Source organism: Mustelus asterias, chromosome 3 (assembly GCF_964213995.1).
Source record: "Mustelus asterias chromosome 3, sMusAst1.hap1.1, whole genome shotgun sequence".
In the NCBI taxonomy this organism is placed as follows: Eukaryota; Metazoa; Chordata; class Chondrichthyes; order Carcharhiniformes; family Triakidae; genus Mustelus; species Mustelus asterias.
In genome coordinates this window covers 89,947,555-89,960,765 of record NC_135803.1, presented here as the reverse complement: position 1 = coordinate 89,960,765, position 13,211 = coordinate 89,947,555, and the positions used below count along the sequence as shown (strand labels likewise).

Below are 13,211 nucleotides of genomic sequence, written 5' to 3'. Positions count from 1 at the left end.
TGCCCCCGCCCCCATGCTGACCAGAACTCCACATGCAGGCAGACATTTTGGGTTTACAGGCAGACAAATGTTGAGTTTGCTGAGCCAAAAATTTCCCGACTTGGCGAATCCAGCAGAGCCACAAATCTGAGTCAGATTTAACATTTCAAGTCACTTATGACTCTTCGGAGTCATATTTGACTCAAAATGTTAACTCTGTTTCTCCACAAATTCTGTGGACCTGGTGAGTATTTCCAGCACTTTCTGTTTGTATTCATCATATTTGTTGCCTGCAGAGACTGTGCACAATGTTCCTAAAGCTCCTCAAATACGATAAGTGACTTGAGAGTTCAACTCACTGACTCCTACACCCTTGTTAATTATATTGCACTCAATACATCATCCAGCTGGAGATATGACAGTGTGACAGGATTATAAAGGGCACCACAGAATCTCAGCCTGGTATGTTAATAGAGTTTCTCAGGTGGTCTAAATGTATAGATTAATAGATGGTTCCAGTGTGTCCTGGTGTAACAGATTTAACAGGTTTCAATGTGACACATGGCCCCATAGAATCTGAATGAGTCACATTTATAGATGCTTCAATTGGACCTCATCATTACAAATTGTGAGAGGTATTGATTACAAAAGTATGGAAGCTATGCTTCAGTTGTACAGGGCATTGGTGAGATCACATCTGGAGTATTGTGTACAGTATTGGTCTCCTTATTTAAGGAAAGATGTAAATGAATTAGATGCAACTCAGAGAAGGTTTACTACACTAGTGCCAGGAATGGACGACTTGTCTCATGAAGAAAGATTGGAGAGGTTAGGTTTATATCCACTAGAGTTTAAAAGAGTGAGAGACGACTTGATCGAAACCTCTAAGATCCTGACGGGTATTGACAGGGTGGATATGGAGAGGATGTTTCCTCTTGTCGGAGAATCTAGAACTAGGGCTCACTGATTAAAAAATAAGAGGGGTGATTCTCCTAAAAAGAAACAAGTGCCCAATGGACGTGAAAATTGAATATTTTCCCGCTCATTTTTTATGCTCCACGGAGTGCCTCAGAGGGATTCACGCCGGTAAGTGGGGTGCGGGGCCTCATCCCGCTGGAGAGGCCAGAATCAACGGACTGAGCAGGCCACTGCACATGCATCCATCTGTCAATGGGAAGATTGGCGCTTGCACACTACCTCTCTCCCCCTTCCAAACCCCTCCCCGCCACCCATCACCAGTCTCCCAATTGCTGGCCTCCCGATTGCTTCCCAACCCCACCTCCCCCAAATCACTGGGCTCCCCACTCACCCCCCCCCCCCCCTTTACCGGCCTCCCAGGCCACCCCCCACTCAGCCAGTGCCAATTGCCAGTCCCTCATGGTCAGGCCAACTCACCCACCCCATGTGCTGCCCCGATCTCCTCCCTCTCCCATTGATCCCGAATGCAGAGTGCACAGCGGGCCCCCCTCACCACAACCACCATTCATAGAACATAGAACATTACAGCGCAGTACAGGCCCTTCGGCCCTCGATGTTGCGTCGACCAGTGAAACCAATCTAAAGCCCATCTAACCTACACTATTCCAATATCATCCATATGTTTATCCAATGACCATTTAAATGCCCTTAATGTTGGCGAGTCCACTACTGCTGCAGGCAGGGCATTCCACGCCCTTACTACTCTCTGAGTGAAGAACCTACCTCTGACATCTGTCCTATATCTATCACCCCTCAATTTAAAGCTATGTCCCCTCGTGCTAGCTATCAACATCCGAGGAAAAAGGCTCTCACTATCCACCCTGTCTAATCCTCTGATCATCTTGTATGCCTCTATTAAGTCACCTCTTAACCTTCTTCTCTCTAACGAAAGCAACCTCAAGTCCCTCAGCCTTTCCTCATAAGACCTTCCCACCGTACCAGGCAACATCCTGGTAAATCTCCTCTGCACCCTTTCCAATGCTTCCACATCCTTCCTATAATGCGGCGACCAGAACTGTACGCAATACTCCAAGTGTGGCCGCACCAGAGTTTTGTACAGCTGCAACATGACATCATGGCTCCGAAACTCAATCCCTCTACCAATAAAATTCGACCCTGCCCCGCCAGTATGTCCCATCCCCTTGGCACTGCACGGTGCCTGGTGGGCAGTGCCAGGCTGGCACTGCGTAAGAGACACCCTCCTGCCCCGACTTCGTGGGGGGGGGTTGCTCAGTGGCCTCTGTTCCTACTAATGGGTGATCACACTTTGTCCACGTTGACGTGGACCAGCTTTAATCCCCGCTGGTGGGAACCTCTTCCGGCCGGGGCGGGGGGTGGAGGGAATTGCCCCAAAGGAGATGCTTATTTAAGACTGGGATGAGGAGAACATTTTTCTCTCAGAGGGCCATGAGTCTCAGGAACTCTTCCTCAAAGACCAGTGGAAGTATAGTCTTTGAATATTTTTAAGGCAGAGCTAGATAGATTCTTGATTAATAAGGAGATGAAAGGTTATCGGGGCAGACAGGAATGTGGTGTTGAAGTTACAACCAGATCAATGATGATCTTATTGAATGGCAGAGCAGGCTGGAGGGGCCTCGTGTCCTACTCCTGCTCCTAAGTTGTATGTTCATATGAATTAATGGAGGGTCCTATAGGATTTCAGTGCAACACATTTTAGATAGGTAACAGAGGTCTTTGGTTGATAACCTGAAATTAGGTTCCGTCAGGGTGGAAAATATGAATTGATGGTCCAACATGATCTCACTGTGACAGCCTAATATATGGTCTAATAAATTTACAGAGAGAGAGGCAAAAGAGGAGTTATAATAGGGATTTTAATTTAGCTTTTATAGACTGGGATAATAAAAGAGTAAAGGGCAGAAAGGGGCAAACATTTCTGTGTTCAGGAGAATTTTTTAGATCAGTATATTTTTGATTCACCGAGGAATTAGGCATTGTTGGATCTGGTTTGGGGAATGAGGTGGGTCAAAAGGTTCAAGTCTCAATCAGTGAATATTCGGGGGACCATTATCATTGTACCATCAAGTCTAAGTTATGTCTATGTTCAAAAAATGATATTTTTTCAAAAACCATTACTGTGCCGGGGCAGTGCCAAGGGGGCAGAGTCAGAGTGAGGAGGCAGAGCCAGAGTGGGGGCGGAGCCATGACAGGGAAGGGGAACAAGCAGAGAGCTTCGCAGGGGTGGGAGGAAGGGAAATCTGCCAGAGTAGAAGGAAGCGGGGAACTCTGCCGGGGGCGATCAGGGAGGGAGGGAGGCAACTCTGGTGGTGATTGGAGAGGAATGGAGGGAACTCTGCAGGGGGAACAATTGGTGGGGAGCTGGCGATGTCCATGGGGAGGGGTGGGGAGGAAGCGACAGGAGATCTCCCAGAACACTGGGTGATCGGGGATCCTGCACAATGATACCCCACGGGCTCAGCAGCCGGCTTGCATGGCGAGCTGAGGCTCCACCCCATCCCCTGCTGGCGAGGATCGCATCCCGGCACTTTTTTTGCACTAAGTGCCATAAGATTACATTTTCAAATTCACACAAAAACCAAGTCAGAAACTTTTCCATTTTCTCACTCATTTGGCACTTAGAATTTTTTTCAAAAAATTCCATCCTTTGTAACCTCCTCACACTTGCTTTCTTACCTATATTTGTTTCAGCAGCAAACTTAGCTAAAATAGTCTGTCCCTACATTCAAGTCATTAATTGAGGCCCGTGCACTGATCCCTATGGCTTTACAAAAGTTACAGTTTGCTGGCCTGAAAATGACCCCCCCCCCCAATCAAATTATCCCCCTGCACCAAATTTCAAAGTTAGTATTTGTACCTCGTCACACTCGGGCCTCATTTCACTCTCTGCTTCCATAATTTCATTGGAGTTTAGAAGATTGAGAGGTGATCTTAATGAAACATACAAAATTCTGAGGGGACTGGACAGGGTGGATGATGAAAGGATATTTCCTCTCATGGGGGAATTTAGAACTAAGGGTCCAGTTTAAAAATAAATGGCCTCCCACTTAAGATGGAATCGAGGAGGAATTTCTACTCTCTGAGGGTCATTAGCGTTGGGAATTCTCTTCCTGCAAGAATACTGGAGGCTGGGTCATTGAATACATTCAAAGCTGAGTATGATAGATTTCCCAATCTACAAGGGAGTCAAGGTTATGGGGGCAGACAGGAAAGTGAAGTTGAGGCCCAATCAGATCAGCCATTATCTTGTTGAATGAGCATCAGAGTTTTGAATGAGTACAAATTTAGGTAGACTGGATGATGGGTGATCAGACAGGAGATTGGAATAACCAAGGCCAGAAATATTCAATATTTGAGAACAGTCTCTCCCAGCCTCAGACAGTTGCCAGGGAGTGGAAACAGAATTTGTGGACCAAAGGCAATGACCTTGGTTTTAGAATCATAGAACCCTACAGTGCAGAAAGAGGCCATTCGGCCCATCGAGTCCGCACCGACCACAATCCCACCCAGGCCCTACCCCCATATCCCTACATATTTTACCCGCTAATCCCTCTAACCTACGCATCTCAGGACACTAAGGGGCAATTTTAGCATGGCCAATCAACCTAACCCGCACATCTTTGGACTGTGGGAGGAAACCGGAGCACCCGGAGGAAACCCACGCAGACACGAGGAGAATGTGCAAACTCCACACAGACAGTGACCCGAGCCGGGAATCGAACTCAGGTCCCTGGAGCTGTGAAGCAGCAGTGCTAACCACTGTGCTACCGTGCCGCCCAATACTCTCAATACTTGGAGGAAATTTCCGTTCGCCAAATATTGGATTTTGGACAAAGGAGCAGTCAAGAGACATGGTGGTGAGGTTGAGCTGAGTGTCCTCTGTGTACATGTAGAACTCATGTGTTTTTGGTTGATGTCACTGATGCACTATCAATAAGGCGAAAGACTACCGATATGCCAATATAAGTGTAGGCTTTTATTCACAACAGAATCAGGAGCAGATCCCAACAATTAACCGACCTGGACTGAACAAGGGGGAGGAGACAGCCACCTTTATACTAGGTGCTGAGGGGAGGAACCAAACTGGAAGGGGATGTGTCCAGGTATGACAAACACACACAACGGTGGTCCATATAGGACAAAGGCACAACTGAGGTCCACCACATTCACCCCTTCCTTTTAAAAAAACAACACGGGGGTGAAGCGGAAACAATATCACAAGTCCAGACGAACCGGTGGCTTGATCCGTCGTCGCGATCGTCGTAGTGCAGGTCGCAGAGTCGTCCGAGCAGGGAGCGATGTCGGCCCAGGCTCCGTACAGTGAGCGTCGAGAGAAGGCGCTGGGTGGTGTGAAGCGGACCGATCCGTCGTCCCGTCCAGTCGTCGGGTACTGCGTGGCGACGGCTCCGGCGACTCAAGCGAGCTGTACATAGGGGCGAGAGGAATGGGCTGTGGCCCTGGTGGCGTATGGGGAACAGTGGGAACCGGAGCTGGGGGGTGGGGGGCTGCAACAGGCTCTGGGCACACTACATTGGGGACAGGGACTGAGGGAGGAAGAGGCGCAGCAGTCTCCGAATGGACGACACCAGGGACCGTGGGGTGGAAGGACGTGGTGACCTCCGGGGCACCCGCGGGTGCCAAGTCACGGACAGAAACTGTGTCCTCCCGCTCATCAGGGTACGCTACATAAGCATATTGGGGATTAGCATGGAGCAGTTGGACCTCCTCGACCAAGGGATCTGCCTTATGGGTCCGGACATGCTTCCGAAGCAGGACGGGTCCCGGGGACATCAGCCAATCCGGGAGCGAAGTACCCGAGGAGGACTTCCTGGGAAATGAAAACATCCGCTCGTAAGGGGTCGTATTGGTCGCTGTGCACAAGAGTGACCTAATGGAATGTAATGCGTCCGGAAGGACGTCTTGCCAACGGCTGACTGGAAGGCCCCTAGACCGTAACGCTAATAGAACGGCCTTCCAGACGGTTGCGTTCTCCCGCTCTACTTGACCATTGCCCCTGGGGTTATAGCTAGTGGTGCGGCTGGAGGCAACGCCTTTGGTGAGCAGGTACTGCCTCAGCTCGTCACTCATGAAAGAGGACCCACGGTCGCTATGAATATAGGCTGGGAAGCCGAACAGGGTGAAGAGCTTGTTCAGGGTCCGAATCACTGTAGCCGTGGTCATGTCCGAGCAGGGGAAGGCAAAAGGGAAACGTGAGTATTCGTCAATGATATTCAGAAAATAAACATTGCGGTTAGAGGAGGGGAGGGGGCCTTTAAAATCAACGCTAAGGCGCTCGAACGCGCGAGTGGCCTTTACAAGGTGCGCCCTACCTGGCCGGTAGAACTGCGGTTTGCACTCAGCGCAGACCCTGCATTGCCTGGTAATCGTCCGGACTTCCTCAAGGGAGAAGGGCAGGTTACGGGACTTGACAAAATGGAAAAATCTGGTGACACCCGGGTGACAGAGGTCGTTATGGAGGGACTGTAGCTGGTCTAGTTGGGCACTGGCACATGATCCACGGGACAGGGCGTCTGGGGGCTCATTGAGCTTCCCAGGCCGGTACATGATGTCATATCTGTAGGTGGAGAGCTCAATCCTCCACCGCAAGATCTTGTCATTCTTAATCTTGCCCTTTTGCCTGGTGTTAAACAGGAAGGCAACTGACCGCTGGTCCGTAATTAAGGTGAATCGTTGGCCCGCGAGATAATGGCGCCAGTGCCGGACAGCTTCCACGATGGCCTGGGCCTCCTTCTCGACCGAGGAGTGTCGAATCTCAGGGCCTTGTAAGGTCCGGGAAAAGAAGGCCACCGGACGGCCCCTCTGGTTAAGGGTGGCAGCTAGGGCAAAGTCAGACGCATCACTTTCCACTTGGAATGGGATGGATTCGTCCACAGCGTGCATCGCGGCCTTCGCGATGTCCGCTTTGATGTCACCGAAGGCCCGACAGGCCTCCTCCGCCAGGGGAAAAGAGGTCGATTTTAGGAGCGGACGGGCTTTATCTGCGTAACGGGGAACCCACTGGGCATAATAGGAGAAGAAGCCCAGGCATCTCCTCAGTGCTTTGAGGGTAGTAGGGAGGGGAAGCTGCATAAGGGGACGCATACGGGCTGGGTCGGGGCCAAGGACACCATTTTCTATCACGTACCCAAGGATGGCGAGGCGGCGTGTCCGGAAAACACACTTCGCCTCATTGTATGTGAGGTTCAGGAGAGTGGCCGTACGAAGGAATTTTTGTAGGTTGGCATCATGGTCCTGCAGGTCATGGCCGCAGATGGTGACGTTATCCAGATACGGGAAAGTAGCCCGTAGTCCGTGCTGGTCCACCATTTGATCCATGGCCCGTTGGAAGACTGAGACCCCATTGGTGACACCAAAGGGGACTCGGAGGAACTGGTAGAGGCGGCCGTCCGCCTCAAAGGCAGTGTATGGGCGATCCTCCGAGCGGATAGGGAGCTGGTGGTAAGCCGATTTCAAATCGATCGTTGAAAAAACCCTATAGTGCGCGATGTGGTTGACTATGTCCGCGATACGGGGAAGAGGATACGCATCTAGTTGGGTATACCTGTTTATGGTCTGGCTGTAGTCAATCACCATGCGGTGTTTCTCCCCCGATTTAACTATGACCACTTGCGCCCTTCAGGGGCTGGTGCTGGCCTGGATAATCCCTTCCTGGAGCAAACGTTGTACCTCGGACCGAATGAAGGCCCGGTCATCCGCACTATAGCGCCTACTCTTGGTGGCTATAGGCCTACAATCCGGGGTGAGGTTATCAAATAACGAGGGGGGGGTGATCTTGAGGGTCGAGAGACTGCAGGTGGTGCGCGAGGGGCGCTGCCGTGACGGCGCCTGGCAGACGGAGAGCGGGGGATAAGGGCCATCATACTGCAGGGTGACGCTCCTATGATGGCTGAGAAAATCTAACCCCAGCAGTACAGCTGCGCAGAGTCGCGGCAGCACGAGGAGCCGAAAACGCTCGTAGACTGTGCCCTGTACCGTCAGCGTCACCAAGCAGCACCCGAGGACCTCCACTGAGTGAGAATTCGAGGCCATGGAGATGGTCTGGCTCCAGGGTCGCACGGGAAGGGCATATTGACGCACTGTGCGAGGGTGTATAAAACTTTCCGTGCTCCCACAGTCAAACAGGCAGTTTTCTGCATAACCATTTACCTTGATCTCCATTATGGACTTGGAGAGTTGATGTGGCTGCGACTGGTCCAGGCAAATCGATGCCACTGTTGAATTAAAGAAGAATCCATCTTCGTCGCCGTCTGATGACGTCACGGATGAAGCTTCCTGCTCAGCTTGCCTTGATGCCAGCCTCAAAGATGGCGACTCCCGCACTTCCGGTGACCGCATCAAAGATGGCGATTCCCGCACTTCCGGTGACCGCATCCAAGATGGCGATTCGCGCGCAGCCGCCGCCTGCATCAAAGATGGCCGCGCCCTCGGAGCACACATGGCTCCACGAGTCTTCAGAAGCGGCTTTGCTCTGCAGACTTTAACAAAGTGGCCTAGCTTACCGCATCCGGAGCAAATCGCGTCCTTTGCCGGGCAGTGACGCCGAGGGTGCTTAGGTAGGCCACAAAAGTAACATTTGGGCCCTGCTGGAGCAGCCGTCGCAGTGGAGCCGTCGGTGGAACGGGATCCAAGGTAAGACCCGAGATTATGGGAGGCTGCTTCTAACGTTTCAGCCATCGTGGCCGTTTTCCGGAGGTCTAGGTCATCTTGTTCCAGCAGACGCTGCTGGATGTATGTAGACTCAATGCCCGCAACGTAGGCGTCGCGGATCAGATCCTCCGTGTTCTGAGCTGCTGAAACAGCCTTACAGTCGCATGCTCGGGCGAGGACTCGCAGGGCGCGCAGAAATTGGGCGCACGATTCTCCTGGCTGCTGTTTGCGGGTAGTTAGGAGGTGTCTGGCGTAAACCACGTTAGGGCTCTTTCGGAACTGCCCTTTTAGGAGTTCGATAGCGTCCGCGTAAGTAGCAGCGTCCCGGAAGATTCCATAGACAGTTTCGCTTACCCGGGCGCGGAGCACGTGGAGTTTAGCAGCGTCGGTGTCGATGGCCGTAGCGGTGTCGACGAATGCTTCGAAGCAGTCCAACCAATGATCAAATTTATCAGAGGCTCCAACCTCTTGAGGGTCTAAAGCTAACTTGTCGGGTTTTAGAAACTGCTCCATACTAGTAACTGTTGTGAATAAAATTGATGCACTATCAATAAGGCGAAAGACTACCGATATGCCAATAGAAGTGTAGGCTTTTATTCACAACAGAATCAGGAGCAGATCCCAACAATTAACCGACCTGGACTGAACAAGGGGGAGGAGACAACCACCTTTATACTAGGTGCTGAGGGGAGGAACCAAACTGGAAGGGGATGTGTCCAGGTATGACAAACACACACAACGGTGGTCCATATAGGACAAAGGCACAACTGAGGTCCACCACAGTCACCAACATGGTGATGGAAATAGGAGTGGTCCAAAGATAGGCCCTTGTAGGATACCAGAGGTCACAGTGCTGGAGTGAATGAAACTTGAAATCATTGTAGGTGATTTTCTAGCTGCAACTTGACAGATAGGAATGAAATTCAACTGGAGGACAGAGCAGAGGAATTGCAGGAGGATGGTGTGATCAATGGTGTCAAAGATGCAGACACTCAAGAAGGATGAGGAGAGATAGTTTACCATGATTACATTAAGATAGTACCTGGGAGAATCAAACATGGAATTGCAGAAAAATGGGCACAAATTTGGGAGGCAACAATATGTTCAAGGGCTGGAGATGGAGTGGTTAGTTTGCAAAAGAGGTCGAAGTTAGCTGCTTTGTTGAAAACGGTGATAATGGCAGATTTGAGGGAGGGTGTAGTGTCTGAGGAAAGGGAACTGTTGACAACATCAGCTAACATCCAGTCTGGCAACAGAGGACCACAGCACTGCTAATTGTAGCATTGTTTAAAAAGGATAACCCAAATAATTTCAAACCACTCAACATAACCACAGTAGTAGACAAATTATGTTAGTGAGGAACTGTATGAATCGTAATTTAGAAAGAGACAGATTAACAGTGAGTATGGAAGGTCATGTCTGGCTAACTTGATTGAACTTTTCAAGGAGGTATTTGATGTTTTTAAGTTTCCTTTGCACTTTGATTTCTGTTCGGGCTGTTCCCCCTCCTTTTTGGGGAGCTGCCCCTTTTACTTTGTCCTGATTTAATCTGAGTTTGTTTACTTGGTTTGACCTAAAAAGAGGACAAAGAGGGTATTTGATGTAGTCACATGGATTTTTGCAAGTAGTTTAGAAATATCAACGTGCTCAGAAAAGTAAAATTCCAAGGGAAAGTGGCAGGTTGAATCCAAAATTGGTTCAATGGCAAGAAACAACGGGGCAATGTCTGCTTTTTTAAGTGGATAGCTGATTTCACTGGAGTTCTGCAGGGTCCAGTACACAGTCCCTTGATTTCCATGGTAAATATCAATGATTTATACTTACTTGGACACACGCATCTCCATCAAGGACGGTCACCTCAGCACTTCACTGTACCGCAAGCCCACGAATAACCTCACGATGCTCCACTTCTCCAGCTTCCATCCCAAATACATTAAAGAAGCCATCCCCTACAGACAAGGCCTCCGTATTCACAGGATCTGCTCAGATGAGGAGGATCGTAACAAACACCTCCAGACGCTGAAAGATGCCCTCATAAGAACAGGATATGGCGCTCGACTCATCGATCGACAGTTCTGACGCGCCACAGCAAAAAACCGCACCGACCTCCTCAGAAGACAAACACAGGACATGGTGGACAGAGTACCCTTTGTCGTCCAGTACTTCCCTGGAGCGGAGAAGCTACGACATCTTCTCCTGAGCCTTCAACATGTCATCGATGAAGACGAACATCTCGCCAAGGCTATCCCGACACCCCCACTTCTTGCCTTCAAACAACCACACAATCTCAAATAGACCATTGTCCGCAACAAACGACCCAGCCTTCAGGAGAACAGTGACCACGACACCACACAACCCTGCCACAGCAACCTCTGCAAGACGTGCCGGATCATCGACACGGATGCCATCATCTCATGTGAGAACACCATCCACCAGGTACACGGTACATACTCTTGCAACTCGGCCAATGTTGTCTACCTGATACGTTGCAGGAAAGGATGTCCCGAGGCATAGTACATTGGGGAGACCATGCAGACGCTGCGACAATGGATGAATGAACACCGCTCGACAATCACCAGGCAGGAGTGTTCTCTTCCTGTTGGGGAACACTTCAGCAGTCACGGGCATTCAGCCTCTGATCTTCGGGTAAGCGTTCTCCAAGGCGGCCTTCACACACACGACAATGCAGAATCGCTGAACAAAAACTGATAGCCAAGTTCCGCACACATGAGGACGGCCTCAACCGGGATCTTGGGTTCATGTCACACTATCTGTAACCCCCACGACTTGCCTGGGCTTGCAAAATCTCACTAACTGTCCTGGCTGGAGACAATACACATCTCTTTAACCTATGCTTAACCCTCTCTCCACTCACATTGTCTGTACCTTTAAGATTTGATTACCTGTAAAGACTCGCATTCCAACCATTATCTTGTAAATTGAGTTTGTATCTATATATGCCCTGTTTGTGAACAGAACTCCCACTCACCTGATGAAGGGGCAGTGCTCCGAAAGCTTGTGGCTTGTGCTACCCAATGAACCTGTTGGACTTTAACCTGGTGTGAGACTTCTTACTGTGCTTACCCCAGTCCAATGCCGGCATCTCCACATTATACTTAAATGCAGGGGCCATAATTATGAAGTTTCCAGAAAATAGAAAGATTGGCTGTGCAGTTGATAATGAGGAAGAAAGCCACAGACTGCAGGAAATGTGTGTGCCCATCTTGTGTTCATGTGTGTTTGGCTGTGTTGTGTGCCCCTGTGTTAATGTATGTTGGTGTGGATGTGTTTGTTTATTTCCTGGGGTTGGGTGTTTCTCTGTGTGCTGTGGTAAAGTGACTATCCGTTATGGCATCTTGTGTCTGTACGTGTTGTACGGATGTATTTGTGTGTGTTGTGTGAATGAGTCTGTGTGTGTTGTGCAGATTTGTTCATGTGCGTTGTGTGGATGTGTTTGTGTGTGTTGGAGCGATGTGTATGTAGTGCAGATGTGGTGTTATATGTGTTGTGCGGGTATGTCTGTGTATAATCTATGGATGTGTCTGTGCATTGTGTGGATGTGTCTGTGTGTTGTATGGATGTGCCTGTGTGTTGTGCAGATAAGTCTGTGTGTGTTGTGGAGATGCGTCTGCCTGATACAGTTGTGTCTCTGTTCATAGTGGAGATGTGTCTGTGTGCGCTTTTTGGATGTTTCTGTGTGTTTTTTGCAGATGTATCTATGGGTTTGCCTGAGTGGCCAGAATTTTATTGCACCACCCGCCATGGGAATTGGACCGGGCAAGGGGCAGAACATGAGAAGTTCCGTTGACCTCAGGCAGGATTTTACGGTTTCAGGATGAGAAAGGCCGTAAAATCCCACCCGATGGATCTGTGTGTGTTGTGTGCATGTGTCTGTGTGTTGTGTGTGCATGTGTCTGTGTTATGCATGCGTGTGTCTGTGTGTTGTGTGTGCATGTGTCTGTGTTATGCATGCATGTGTCTGTGTGTTGTGCGCGTTTGTGTTGTACGCGCATGTATCTGTGTGTTGTGTGCAGCGAATGTGTCTTGTGTTGTGCATGGTGAATGTGTCTGTGTGTTGTGTGCGGTGGATGTGTCTGTGTTGTATGTGTGTGTGTGTGTGTGTGTGTGTTGTACAGTTGTGTCTGTGTTATATGGGTGTTACTTTATATGGTTTATGGATTTACTTTGTGTGTTGTACATATGTCTGTGTGTGTAATACGATGCGTCCATGTGTTCTGCGGATGAGTCTATGTGTTCCACTGTGCCTGTGTGTAGTATGGATGGGTCTATGTGTGTTGTACTGTGCCTGTGTGGTGTGGAGATGTGTCTGTGTGTTGTGTGGACGTGTCTGTATGTGTGTGCACATGTGTCTGTGTGTTGTGCTGTGTCTGTGTGTTGTGTGGATGTGTCTGCATTCGTGTGTACGTGTCTGTGTTGTGTGGATGTGACTGTGTTGTGTGGATTTCTCGATTTGTTTTGCAGAGATGTTTCTGGATCTTCTAAGTATTGTATTAATAATTCATTGTTTGAATTGTGGGTATTTAGGGAGCTACATCATCTCTGAATGGACGTTTTAAACGTGCTGAAAACTTCAGTGTGCAGTTATG

The 13,211-nt window shown here is 49.6% G+C and overlaps 1 protein-coding gene across 1 annotated transcript in view; it reads left to right on the top strand.

Moving 5' to 3' along the window:
* cacna2d2a (calcium channel, voltage-dependent, alpha 2/delta subunit 2a) overlaps nt 1-13,211 on the top strand; it is a 1,197,503-nt gene that overhangs the window by 1,112,490 nt on the left and 71,802 nt on the right. The window lies entirely within an intron of this gene.